At 40.0% G+C, this 14,025-nt stretch overlaps 1 long non-coding RNA gene across 1 annotated transcript; it reads left to right on the forward strand.

Annotated features, from left to right (window-relative positions):
• Window positions 1-353: 353 nt before the first annotated feature.
• Window positions 354-4,378, forward strand: LOC116715399 (uncharacterized). Its single transcript, XR_004338182.1, has 2 exons — window positions 354-1,080; window positions 2,806-4,378. It is a non-coding gene; the product is annotated as an uncharacterized LOC116715399 (long non-coding RNA).
• The last annotated feature ends 9,647 nt before the right edge of the window (window positions 4,379-14,025 follow it).

Raw genomic sequence — 14,025 nt, forward strand, 5'->3', positions numbered from 1 at the left:
TTCTCAACTAAATGATGCCTGCAGGTATATCTATTAGCAGGTTTAATTTTGCCTGCACTTGGTTGTGTACATTATTTTAAGTGTATTTGACAAGTTTACCAAAATATAAAAAATGTCATTCAAACTGCATTTGCTTTGTTTTACTTTTTACTTGTACTTTTCATTACATTACTTGAGTACATCCATTTTTACAGTAATTTCCATACTTAAGTACAAGAAGTTTCAGATACTTTAAGACTTTAACTCAAGTAACATTTCAGTCAGTGACTTGGACTTTTACCAAAGTCATATTTTGGAGAGGTACTTATACTTTTACTTGACTGAGATTTCAGTACTTTATACAACACTGTGCTAAGCTAAGAAACATAAATTTGTGATTGTGTAATTTTGACGAAATTCACTACAAATACTTTTACAGCGAATTCGTTTCACCCTGGGAAAAGAACAATATAATATAACCGCAATTGTATGTACATCCTTAGCGACATTGGGAAACACTGCAATCTAACTCACTATGTCTCTATTGTCGACTTTCTACCATCCAACTTTTCACATGCATCTTTTCATTTTATGCACCCAATATAGAACAAAAATACACAAGGAACTCCCTTATGTAAACTATCAAGCGGCTCTTAATACAGATGAACTCTTATCATGTTACTGGAACCAACAATTCCAGGCGCACTCACGACCACACACACACACACAGCATTGGATACCTATTTCTCATTCACGTCGGAGTCAACTTGGCAGATCTGCTTGCCATCATGGATATGGCAAGCTGACAACCACAACTATCCAAGGTAATAGTGATGGCTTCCACTTAGTCTCTGTTTAGCAGACAGCAGAAGACTTCTCATCCCACCATGTTTGGACTATGTACAACACGAGCCGCAGCGCTGTGACAAAGTGATTCTCCAGTTTACTGGCAGCTACTCTTAACTTTTTCTTCTTTTTTTTTCCCCCCACCGACCCCATTATGTAGTCTTGTGTAAACCGGACAGAAACGTTTTATTCATGGTCCTTTTTTTTTTTTTTACCCATGTAGATGTATGAGCCAGTTCTCAGCAGAATGTTCAGGTATGTTCATTTTCTTTTTCTTTTTTTTTGGAGGGGTGGGGAAAAAATGTTAATTAGGGGGAAAGTTCTGGACAAAGCGAAAGCTGTGAGGTGTAGCCAAACAGACTAATGAGAAAACAGAAATAAATGAGCTAATTTTATGAGCTGGGTTCTCTACCAAATAAATGGTTGAGGTCCTCGCCAGAGTATAAAAGGCCCAGGCAGCAAATCCAATACCTATGGCAACATTTTTAATGGACATTTTAAAATGTTTAAACGTCTGGAGCGTTGTCAACCCAAATTCACAATTTCTCTCAGATCCTTAAAAAGCTCCAGATAGCCGAGCCGCTAATGATATTTATCAAAACTAATTTTTAAGGACCGCGTTTAGAGCCACAGGTTTCACCCAGTGGTTATTTGTGGCTCTGATGTACAGAGATATCCTCAGGTCCTTTGTCAAGTATTCACAACAACTGATTTTATAGGTCTGTGAAAAGAAAACGGTAAAAAAAAAATCTGCAGCACCTAAGTTTTAGAAAAAAAACAAAAAATTTTTTCACACCTTTGTTGAAACTGTTACTATGTCGTGACGGTATGGTGTGCGCGGGCCACACTAAGAAAAGTTTAAAAAAATAAAATTACAAGAGTAAATTCATACAATTATGAGAATAATTGGCCAAATTACCAGAATAAAGTCAAATGAGAATAAAGTCGAAATAATTCTAGAATAAAGTCGTGACGAGAACGAAGTCGTACGAGACATAGTGGAAAAAAATGTTAGAATAAAGTCGTAGTCTTATGAGAATACGGTCATAATTTTACGACTTCATTGTGGTAATAGTACAAATTTATCCTTGAAATATTGACTGTTCTCATTTTTTCATTCATTTATTGATTTGCTTCAGACATGTCTAGTCATATTAGTCACTTTAGGAGTCGTATGAATCTGCATCTATACATACTGTATATACATACATACATACACGCATACATATGTGCCTACACACACATTTGAACATATATACATCTACCTTAACTGAATGCACAAAAGAATAAATCTACAAAGTAAGTATATACAGAATGTGGACACATCTATCCATACATACAAACCTATCTACACACACATACAACAATATACATGATACATATATTTTCATATTATTACAATATTATTCTCATAATATTACGATTGTCCTGTAATTTTATGAATTTATTTTCGGAAATTAGATTTTTTTTTTCTCCCTTAGTTTTTCTCTAATATTCTGTCGTATGAAACAGATAATCTGTGAAAAACTGTCTTCTACCAGTGCTAACTAAAAACAACCAATCGGAGCCCGGAGGTGGGTCTTAGCGCCGTCAATCACGCTTGTGCACGCGCCGCTCCCCCCCTCCGCTCTCCGTCACGCTACAGCTTCTTCCTGATACCTGAGCCCGTCATGAATGCTAAGGTAAGTCAGCATGGCCACCGATCGGCAAATTGTTTCTCCGCCATTAGCATATTAGCACACATACCCGAGGGTGATTGACAGCGCTAAGACCCGCCTCCTCTGCTCTGACTGGCTGTTTTGTACCGGAAGCCGTGCATTTCTTTAGACTTCAACAGCGGCACTGGGAGGAGCTCGATGTTTTCACAGATTATCTGTCTCCTAGCGTACCGTCACCACATAAAAAAACAAACATATTTTTATAAAAGTTACACACTGCAGCTTTCTGATGAAACATCCTTCTCACCTTGTTGTGATATAGATCATCCTCCCAGGGTTCCACCACTGAACAACAGAAAGAAAAAAAAGTGTATCAAAACAGTAATGTCTTTCCAAACAATATCATCAGAGTGCTTGGGTTGGATTACCTAAAGGACACCACTCTGGACACGGGAGCCCATGTATCAGCACGTCCAGATGGACGTCAACAAGCCCACTGGCCGAGAGAGGAGATCAAATTCTCCTTATGAGCTATCATATTTTGCATAATCCAATAAAAAAATATATATATATATATATATACACAGTATATATCTTGTCCAGGAGCGGCTGAGTCAGTTTAGCCCAGTTCAATAATCTCAATTGCCTCTGGTGTCCACTCCATTGTGCAGCAGCGCAACACGTGTAGCGACCTGGATACGTGATCCAAAGGGGCCTGCTGAACGACGTGTCCTGCTCAGAAGGGTTAGATGTTCTTGGCGTTTACTGCCTGTCGGTAACTCTGGAAATTCATTGCAATAATTTTCTCTCCTCCCGGAATTTTAAATGTCGAGGCAAATTTCTCTCTTTTGTTGCTGGGACGGATCGAGTCCAAGATCAAGACTTACTGGTCTGATTTCTGGGCGGTCCAAATATTGGCTTTTTTTTTTTTTTCCACCTTCACGAGTTCTCAGGCTTAAAAAACAAAACAAAACAAAAAGAAACTATTCACTTTCTTGCCTGAAAGCGTTGCTTTTTCTTTTGTTGTTTGCACTCGTGTCAACATTCTTCTGGTTAATATTTTTGCTTTTTGATATAATGTTGGAGCGTTATCAAGTCCTCCGAGGAGTCTGCAAGTCTATCTTCTGCAAAGCTATCATTTCACCAAGAGAGACAGAGACAGAGAAAGAGGGGGGAAAAAAAGACGCTGTAATTTCTCAACATTAGGGAACCGAATCAGAGTCTAAATCTGTAAGACACAAGGGAAGAAGGTTGAAATCAATTAGTAAGAGGCGGATAATTTAGCGGACACTTCATCATGTTCTCCTTCTGACTTAAATCATATGTGCCACAGGTTGAGGGGAGACAGGCCGGTACCTCAGGGCAAGAGCTGGTCGGTAGAGATTGATGAGCCCGAGCTTAAATACTTCCGTCATTAAACCGCAGACGCGACCATGATTCACCCTGACAGATAAAAGGCCGGCGTGTTTTATTTGAATAAAAAAAAAAAAAACTCCCACCGGTGATACATTTCATCTCATTCCCCATCCTCTTTTCAATAACTGACGTCAGTGCTGCCGTCGCTCTCCACATAAAAACCTACCGAGGTAAAAAAAAAAAGAAAGAAAACGACTTTGTTAGGGCTGGATCGAAATGATCCTCGTCTATTAGGAGTGAAACGGAAACGCAGACAGACCTTTCGGAGGAAAAGCGGAGGGGCGGTGATTTGTTCTGGACCCAAACCAAATCACCCAGATCCAGGTTCTTGGCAGCGGAGCTTTTTTTTTTTTAGCTGACCAGAGATATTTTCTGAGAACCTCTGATGCTGCCATCAGATGTGATTATCTATACATTTCCTGTATTTTTAGCAGGACTCATAGCTACACTTATGTAAAAAAAAAAATAAAAAATGGTACGTCTCAATAAATATTCAGTTCTTTATTATGAAATAATCACAGATCAAGAACGCCCTTTATTTATGTGTATCTGTAAAATTGTTGCACACTTAAAGCAGCAGTAGTATGTTTTACAGGTACATGGTGCCATTTTGTAGCATAATCAAGTAATTATGTTACCTTTAGTTGTTATAAAAATGCTGGAAATATGACTCAATTTGACTCCCTGATTTAATGCCTTGAAATACTTCGTCTCTTTAAGGAAGTCGTTACAACATGGCTCCTCTATTAGCCCTTTCACAATGTTTTTAACGTTTTCCTGAGAAGGAGCTTGTGTGACGAGCTCAGCTGATGTGCAGTTCAGTTCCAGCTGGTGGACTCGCTGCTCTGCGAGTCCAAAGCTCGGAAACTGCAGATCAAGGGAGGAGCTGCGGCTTGAAGGCGGAGCTAGGTCCCAGCAGGTGTGTTTTTTTTCACAGCTGGATGGTTGCCATGGGAGATTAAAGGATTCCTCAAACCTCCAGGAAGGAATCAGTGCAACACTCCAGGTGTGTTTTTGATGAGGGAATATTATCATAACATGGTGTAAAGCTCAAAAATGTTTACTTTTACAAAAAGAAACACAAAAGTAACCTTTTTCTAACCATTAAATACACCATGTTTCAAGTGATATTTTCTCAGATTTTCTTAAATGGTCAATGTAAATGACGGTCAGTATAATTTTCAAGTCATGAGCTATTACAGTATAAATCAAATTTTACTGAACAAAGCTCCCCATGAGAACAGTATTTTATTCAAAAATAAAAAAAATCAAAATGCACTGTTCCAAATTATCATGCACAGCAGATTTTCTAAAAATGTTATGGATTATAAAGAACATTAAACGGTCGTTTGAATGTGCAGCATTAAGTGGTCACATGTACTAAAATCAAAATCTATTTCAATCAAAAACATCTTAACAGACCAAGTTACATGTTAACATCGGACCTTCTTTGAAATCACAGCACAATTCTTACATCCATTGAACTTGTGAGTTTGTGGAAAGTTTCTGCTTGAATTTCTTTGCAGGATGTCAGAATATCTTCCCAGAGCTGCTGTTTTGATATGAACTGGATTCAGATCTTCTGCTTGAGGAAACTCCAAAGGTTCTCAATAGTGTTGAGGTCAGAGGAGGATGGTGACCACACCATGAGTTTCTCTCCTTTTATGCCCATAGCAGCCAATGACACATTGGTAATCCTTACAGCATAAGATGGTGCATTGTCATGCATGAAGATGATTTTGCTACTGAAAGTACGGCTCTTCTTTTTGAACCATGAAAGAAAGTGATCGGTCAGAAAGTCCATATACTTTGCTGAGGTCATTTTCACACCTTCATGGACTCTGAAGGGGCCGACCAATGATTCTCTCCCCATGTTTTCAGCCCACAGCATGACTCCACCACCTCCTTGCTGACGTCACAGCTGTGTTGGGACGTGGTGGCCGTCCACCACCAATCCACCACTGCGTCCATCTGGACCATCCAGGGTTGCACAACAGTCATCAGTGAACAAGTCTGTTTGAAAATTAATCTTCATGTACGGCTGGGCCCACTGCGACCGTTTCTGCTTGTGAGCTCTGGTTAGTGGCCCAATAGTAGCTTCATGCACCACAAACCTCTGGAGGATCCTCCACCTTGAGGCTCCAGAAGCACCATCAGCTTCAAATAACTGTTTGCTGCTTTGTTAGGGCAATTTAACAGCTGCTCTCTTAATCCGATGAATTTGTCTAACAGAAACCTTCCTCATTTTGCCTTTATCTGTAGAAACCATCTTTGTTTTGAATCAGCCACAAATCTCTTCACAGTACGATAAATGCTTCAGTTTTTATTAAATATCTAATGTTTTCATACCTTGTCATACGGCACTACACTATCTGATGATTTTCGTCAGCAGAGATTCTTTCTCTTTCCCATATTGCTTGAAACCTGTGGCCTGCTTAATAATGTGGAACATCCTTCTTAAGTAGATTTCCTTTAATTGAGCTCATTAAACAAACTAATCAACCAGCTCTCAGAAATTAATTATAGTGATTCAAAGAGCCCTGACACACAATACCATCTATAAATTTAAAAGTACAACAAAAATTTTTATCTTTGACACTTTAATCCAATTTGCATAATAATTTGGAACACAGTGTAGTAGGAGTGGGAATTTATCATATCGTTTATAATTTATCATGATGAATTTCTTATAAGAATTTTGATTTAGTGTTATCATGATAAATTTCAAGTAATGTTACAGGGAAATGTTTTTCAACAGCAGTGTGTTTGTGCCTGTAGGCTTATGGTTACCGTGTCAAGCAGTCACAGCCATACAGTTCCCTAAAAAAGGAGGAGTAAATACTTATTGTCATTTTTATCCATGTCACAATAGCGTCAGAAAATGTCGCAATTAAACTTTAAGCCTCATGCCTATCAAATAGGATGCAATCCACAAAAATATATATTCTAGCTGTAGGAAAAGTTTAAACGCCCCATAGTTAAAGTTATCCCATCGCAGATACTTGAACTAGATGGTGGCCTATCAAAAACGAATACAAGAAATAAGCAAAACCTGTCTACTGTAGGAGAATTAACAATTGTCCATGCTGAATTCTTGGTGTAAAGAAGAGTCAGTAAGTTGAATTTATGAATTCTATTTATTGATACCGAAATACAGCTGGTCCATTCCGACATGTTAAGAGCTAACATGCAAAAAGGCGACAAGCAACAGTTGGTAACTTCTTTTGCTAGCCTCTGTCTAAGGCGTTCCCTAGTGTGTCCTTTCCTCACAGCAGAGCTCTCATTTGCATTTCCTAACATGTCATTTCCTTTAGGTTCAGCTTAGCAACTAGCTAACCGAGATAGAAGGAAAACACAGAATTTATATATTCTCCACACTACTTTTTCTTCCACTTCCTCATCACTACTTCTTTGTGTGTTTATCTATGAAATAAACCACATTAAGGTTTCTGGTTGTGAACTGACAGAATGTGAAAAACATCCAATACCTTTGTGTTATGCGAGGCAAACGGCGAGTAAACAAAATGTGTTGCGCTTTTCTGTTAAGTACAAGCGGCGCAATTTAGGGCATAAGAATGTGCCCCGGGTCTGTAGAATATCCAATTTGACTCCTGGAGAGTCCTTGGCTTGACTTGCAAAAAAACCCCCCAAAAAAACGCCCTGAGTCACTAAACAAAGCTCTGAGTGTTGGATAGACTACTGGTCTGGCCTGAGGGTCTCGCTGAGCAGCGGGGGTCCTGCGGTAGGAAGCTGCGGTCGGCAGAATGCGAGTGCAAAGCTTGGGAATCAGTGTGACCTGCTGGCTGGACTACATTATGAAGGATTCAGAAAATATTTGGAAATTAGGAATTCATCACATCTGAAGACCGCAGAAGACCCGGGATTTTGGGATCTATCTTCCAGACAAATATAATCAAGGATGTTATTTGATATAAAAAAAAAAGGGAAAAGAGTTGTGATTTATAGTGAAGCTGTAGGATGTGGATATTTTATCCAGAACTATGTCGCTGTGAATGTGTATTTGTTAATCAGAATTGTAAACGGTGTAAACCACAGCCTTGGCTCCGCAGCAGCCGTCTAAACCGTGTCTTCTGCTTGGTTTCAATGTTAAAACACGTCGTTACTTCGTTCTAATTTGGCTTTTTCACAGTGGAAAACTACTGTTATGTTCAGACTCAAACTGTAAATATTTCTAACAGTGAGCGCTTAGCGGTCAGAGATGTTACACACATTACAGTTTGGAGAATTTCTATCTTTGAGTTATTTGCATCCTCGGACCAATAATTTTATGGGGTAATTTTTCTGACATAATTCGAGAGCAAACATTTTCGGTCTGAAAACAGAATTTCATGTCTTTTGTTCTCAAAACTTGTAATGCTTGTACTCAAAACTTCTGCTCTCTTTTCAAATATTCACTGTGCTTTCTCAAACCTTCCTCCTCGTGCTCAAAACTCGTCTCTGCTACCTCTCTGCTCGCTTGCGAATCATTTTCTGCTCGCGCTTACAACACAAAAGTACCGTCGCCTGGCAATCTCTCAGCCAATAGCATGCAAGTGTCATACGGGGTGCGTTTGTTTCCTTGGAGTGGGTGTGCCTGTGTGGCTACTATTGATTGCAGTAGAACCCAAATGGTAGCACCCACGTTTCTGCGCCACCCACTGACGCAGGGAGAAACTATGTCAGCTTTCTGCTTGGTGGTACAATTTAATGTGTAAATATCCCTCAAATCAACTTTTTCTTCTTTTTTTTGCTGATAAACTGTCTAGATAGGTTATTTAGGGTAGAAATTTGTCAAATGTTCCAACTACAACGAAGAAGTCGGACATGCTTTGCTCAGAAGCAGGAAGTCCATTAGTGGATTTCTCAGAAGTTGACACACTAAAAATGCAGTGTTTTTGTTATGTGAAAAACACAAAATTGTGCCATTGCGTTTATAATCTGCATTGTACGTCACCGTTGCCATACACGGCACAAGTAAAAAAACAGAACAATTTCTTAGAGGAATAAATATCAGAGGGAAAACAAAACTACAACACTGCTACATTAATTAATGTGCACACTCTTAAGCTATTTCTACGTTGAAGTATTCGCCATTCTTGTATCTTGAATTCACACGTGCCATCGAGAATCATACTTCCCGAAACGAGTTGTAAGAGTCTTAGTAGGATTTTCCTGATATTGCTTATTTCATGCGGGAAAGCATTAGTTTAAGAGGGTGTACAGTTATCAAATACGATACCCTGATCACAAGCTAAGGGAGGCTGCTATTGATTTCTTGAACATGTAAATAAAATATAATGTGGAAGGAATGTCCTGACAATAATTTTACTTAATCTCGTGCTACTCAATGCAGACGCTCTGTCCTGGACTGAAGATGCTCTCACTTTATCACGCAGAATGACCTCAATAGCTAAAAAAAAATTAAATAAATAAAAGGCAGTTTTTGATTAATTTAGCTAATCTGAACTCTTGGTGGAACTGAGGGAGGCATTGAACTATCATCCCAAGATGGTCAGATGAGCATTTAGTCTAAATATCAGAATGGACAGTTAACCATGTTACAATTAGGTCACATTTATGTCACCAATAAGCAGTTAATCGTGCTCGTGTGATTAGATATTTGCAACAATGTTGCAACAACAAAGAAAAGGGCCTTCTAAATCATAATTCCTTCTTATTTTTCTCACTAAGTGACATCAAGAAACATTCCTCAGGTTTTCACTCGCTCACAGAGAGGAGCTCCCAGTGAAGTCATGCAAAAAACCCATAACCTAGTTTTCCTATTCCCAGTTGCAAGCAGGGAAAGCCTAAGGCACTTCACATTCCTAAAAGTAATAGAAAACTTGTATTCTTTTTTTAAAATAATTTGGCGCTTGTGCGCACCCTTTACCACTACCAGTTAAGCCAACTGACCATATGGCTCATATCGCAAACCACCACTGAAATGCAGGATTTCTATCCCTAATCTTCCGTTTTCGATTGTGAATTTTCAATAGAAATCATATCAGAATTACATCTGCAAACCACCTTACTGTAAGAATAAGATTAGCCATTTTGCCAACATGCGGGGGGAAAAAAATGAAAGTCTTGCAGAAGGAAGCCCACACGGCTTTCAAAGTGAACTTATCTGACCAGAGAGCTCATCCCCCTTCTATGATGATCTTGTGTCAGGGGTTCAGTGTCATTTCTGCCAGAGCTGATAAATGACTTCCTCCTTGAATAATAGGGCCGCTTCAAGTTACATTTTTAGATGCAGGAGCAGAGCGCGATGATTGACAAAGGATTTCCAAAGTGCTCCCTTGCCACGTTGGCTGTATTGATCATGGTGGCGTGGTACTTTCTCATGAAAATTAAAGCGTTATTTTTCCTCATTTTTCCTTACAATATATATACTGTATATATATATTTAAAAAAATACATATATATATATATTTTTTTTTTAAATGTAAATACCACTCCACCGTTTTGTCAATTTGCAATCCATCTTCTATTTCTGTATGCAGTTTAAAGTGGCCAATTAATTTAAATGACAATAAATAGCAGGGAAACCCAAACCCTCACTATTCTACAGGTTCTACTGTTATGTTTGCTACCTTTATCAAATATTCTTAGCAAACTACTAAAAATATTGCATTTCTTAGTCCAGCGGCTGCTATAATGTGCTTTAATGCCTGCCAGTCCTTAGTGTTTTAGTACTGTTGCAGTTCCTCTGAAAAACACAAACTACCACGTAACGCCTAGTGCGTCAGAATACAACGAGTTGCTTTTTGTATTCCTGCCAATCAAATATTAATGCTGTAAATCAACACCTCTCCCTCCCCCACCCTCCTGGTTTAAAGGCAGCTCAGTAAAACACAAGGTCAGACTGACATTTTGTGAACAGAACCGTTAACATTATTACCTGAGAGCAGTTGTACTCGTGTGGCTGGAGCATCTGGAAAGTTGGAGAGATTGGACGGATGGAAATGTTTGAGCTGCAGTTGTCTAAAAAAAATTTGTTTGGGGGATAGTGTACTTTGTGGACAACCGCTCGAATTCTTCTACATGATGCTCCCAAACGTTGAGGAAGAACGGGATCACGAGATTAGCTGAGCATTTGTCAACAGACAGAGGAGAAGAAGAGCCCAGTTAGGAGACGAAGGAAATCCCCGGGACGGAATCCAGTTCCATCACCAGCCAAGTCAAGATTACATCCCCAGGACTGTGACCAGTAGCTCAAGGTACGGACATCAGCTGCTCAGTGATGATAGCAGTATACCCACTGGCTTCTTACTTTCCTCTATTCTTCTAATTTTGCAATCCAATTGCCTAATTTAAGCTTGTGAGCTTATTTACGGTAGTTTACACGCCTGACAACCCGGCTCGATTGTGGACCAAAATTGCGTCATCTGTTACATTTTCAGCTGGTGTGGTTCACAATCAAACTGCACTGTGTCAAACGATCCAAACCCCTTGTAAAACCTGTTCACCTCCTTGCCTGTGGTGGCGCTGCACCAAGGAAGCAGCAGCGCAACTTCCTTCTTGTAAACAACAATGGAGTGGCGTCAAATTTTAGCGGTTCTAGGATTTCTCTTTTGTCTTTGGTGAAAGACCACAAGCTAGTCCTCCCTCTAGTGCTAGACTCTCACTTTTGTTTAGGTTGTACTTACCCAGAATGCTCTTTGCTGTATTCTGCTTCCTGTATATGGAGTGGTCTCCTGTCCTCTCGCATCCACATATGCGTTTAAGAGTTCACTTCAACGGAACTGATACCTAGGGTTTCAGGAACACCAGAGTTTGCTTTTTGGGTTCAAATCAGAGTTTGATTGTGCATTCTCACCTCCCCAAACAAACCGGACTTTTAGACAAAGGTTCCATTAAAACGGACTAAAAGGGCCGGTGTGAACGCACCCTCAGTCGAATCCTAAAGCATGTGTGGAATATGTTCGGCATAAGGACGGGGAAAGCTTAAAGCCCCTTTATTTCGTGTGTCTAGAAGAAGAAAACGACTCAACCCAGCATGAAGTGCGTGCGCCAATACTTATTACATGTTGGACGAAACCTCGTAAAGGTTTTCCCAGCATGAACAGCAGCAGCGACATCACACCGGGCAGCTTTCTGACGAGCTGAAACTCTCTGCTGCTTCTTGGGGTTCGTATGTTTCGCCTACGTTTGGATTCTCAGTTACAACAGCCTCCCGGGAACGGGCGGTTTTTTAATCTTCTGCTTTGTGAAAGCCAAATTGTCACCAAGTCTGTCTGACCGCCGGGCTTTTCTTCATTTATGAATCTGTGCTTGCTTTTCTAGCGGCCTGCTGCCTCTCGCGTCACGCCTGCTGCCTCTCGCCGTGGTGCATCCAGCTGACTTTTTTACCTGAGGTTGCGTGTTCCCCCCAACTCTAACGAAAGTCTCGCCAACAACTGAGGCCAACATAAAAAGGCAGCTATTAATATCGGGGTTTTTTTTTCAGCAGCTCCACGGCTCTCCGTGTGATCTGCGTTTGGGAGCTTCTGGCACCTGACAGAGCCCAGCCGCCCTCCGCACCACCAGGGCTATGAATGTTTCTCTTTTTGGGGGGGGGTTGGGAGGGTAAGAACCCAAACTGTTGTTCTGTGTATTCAAACTTCAACTATTTTCACATACTTCTCATGTTTCAGCCACAAGTTTCAATGTGTTTTATCGTCAATTTGGGGCAAACGCGTAATGCATAATGTGGAGCTGCGGGAAAATGATACAAGGTTTTCAAACAAACAAGAAGAGGAAAAGCACATTAACTATATCTGGTCTGGCGTTCTGTTTTGGCTGAGGAACTGCAGCCAACAATTTCACATTCTCCCTCTAATGTTTTTATGTGTAATCAACACAGAAAGTTTTTCTCCATCATTGCTTCTTTTGTTTTTTGTGCGTCTGCTCAGTCTTCTCTTCCTGTTAAAGTAGAGTTTGTCCTTTCCGCTACGTGCACGCTCGATTATGTGGGATTTCAAGTCACTTGCTTTTGTGAAGTTCCTCGTGACGACATTGGTAGTTAACTGGCGCTGCATAAATAAACCGAATTGAATTATGTTGTACTCAAATAGAGACTGATAAAATCCATTGCGGTTAAAAACTTTTACAGATCTAAATAAGGAAAAGTGTCATTTTATCTGAGATGAAAACAATCCAGCTTTTGAGGAAAAAAAAAATCCAGATCCCCGACACCAAACGTTGCTTTCAACGTCTTCACAATGTTTTTTTTCCACTATACTACAGGGCTGACGTTCTTCGGCGCACTAAAAATAATTTATTTTAACAAGTGAAAGATATTCATAAAATAGCTAAATGATGGTTTCATGTATTCAGCTCTTTATAGGTTCAATCAATCAAGTTTATTTGTATGGCACATTTCAGCTGCAAGGCAGTTCCAGGTGCTTTACATAATCAAAACTCAACATTACAAAGTCACAAAGAAAACGCCGTACAGTCAACGATCGAACAAACATTACATTTTGTTGCGTGCCATCACCAAAATCGTACACGTCAGATATGCTGGCCAACGTTTCATATATTATGGGTTCAAAAGAAACTCTGAACAGGGGGCGGGTTTTAGTCTTGACTTAAAGGATCTCTGTGTTTCAGCTGTTTTACAGTTTTCTGGAAGCAGAACCAGAAGACCTGAGAGGTCTGGAAGGTTGATACAACAACAGCAGATCTTTAATGTATTTTGGTGCTAAGCTGTTTCGTGGTTTATAAACTAACAACAGCATTTTAATGTCTATTCTCTGAGCTACCTGGAGCCAGTGGAAGGACTTTAGAATTGGGGCGGTGTGTTCTATCTTTCTAGTTTTAGTCAGAACGCCAGCAACAGCGTTAGTCCTGGAAATGTTCTTCAGGTGACAGAAGGCCGACTTTGTAACTGCCTTTTGTGTGGCGCTGAAGGTTCAGGTCAGAGTCCGTCACTACACCCAGCTTTCTGGCCTGACCCCTGCTTTTCTAGTTGTTGAAACTGAAGCTGTTCACTGACTCTAGATCATTCCTCTTCAGATCCAAAGATAATAACTTCAGGTTCTGTCATCAGGTCATCCTTTCGGATCGTCACCTGTCATCACAGCCGTCCGTTTAAAACCCCCGATGCAAAAATCCCCATAAACGATTTCTTTCGCCGAGCGAG

This window comes from Xiphophorus hellerii, chromosome 3, assembly GCF_003331165.1.
Source record: "Xiphophorus hellerii strain 12219 chromosome 3, Xiphophorus_hellerii-4.1, whole genome shotgun sequence".
In the NCBI taxonomy this organism is placed as follows: domain Eukaryota; kingdom Metazoa; phylum Chordata; class Actinopteri; order Cyprinodontiformes; family Poeciliidae; genus Xiphophorus; species Xiphophorus hellerii.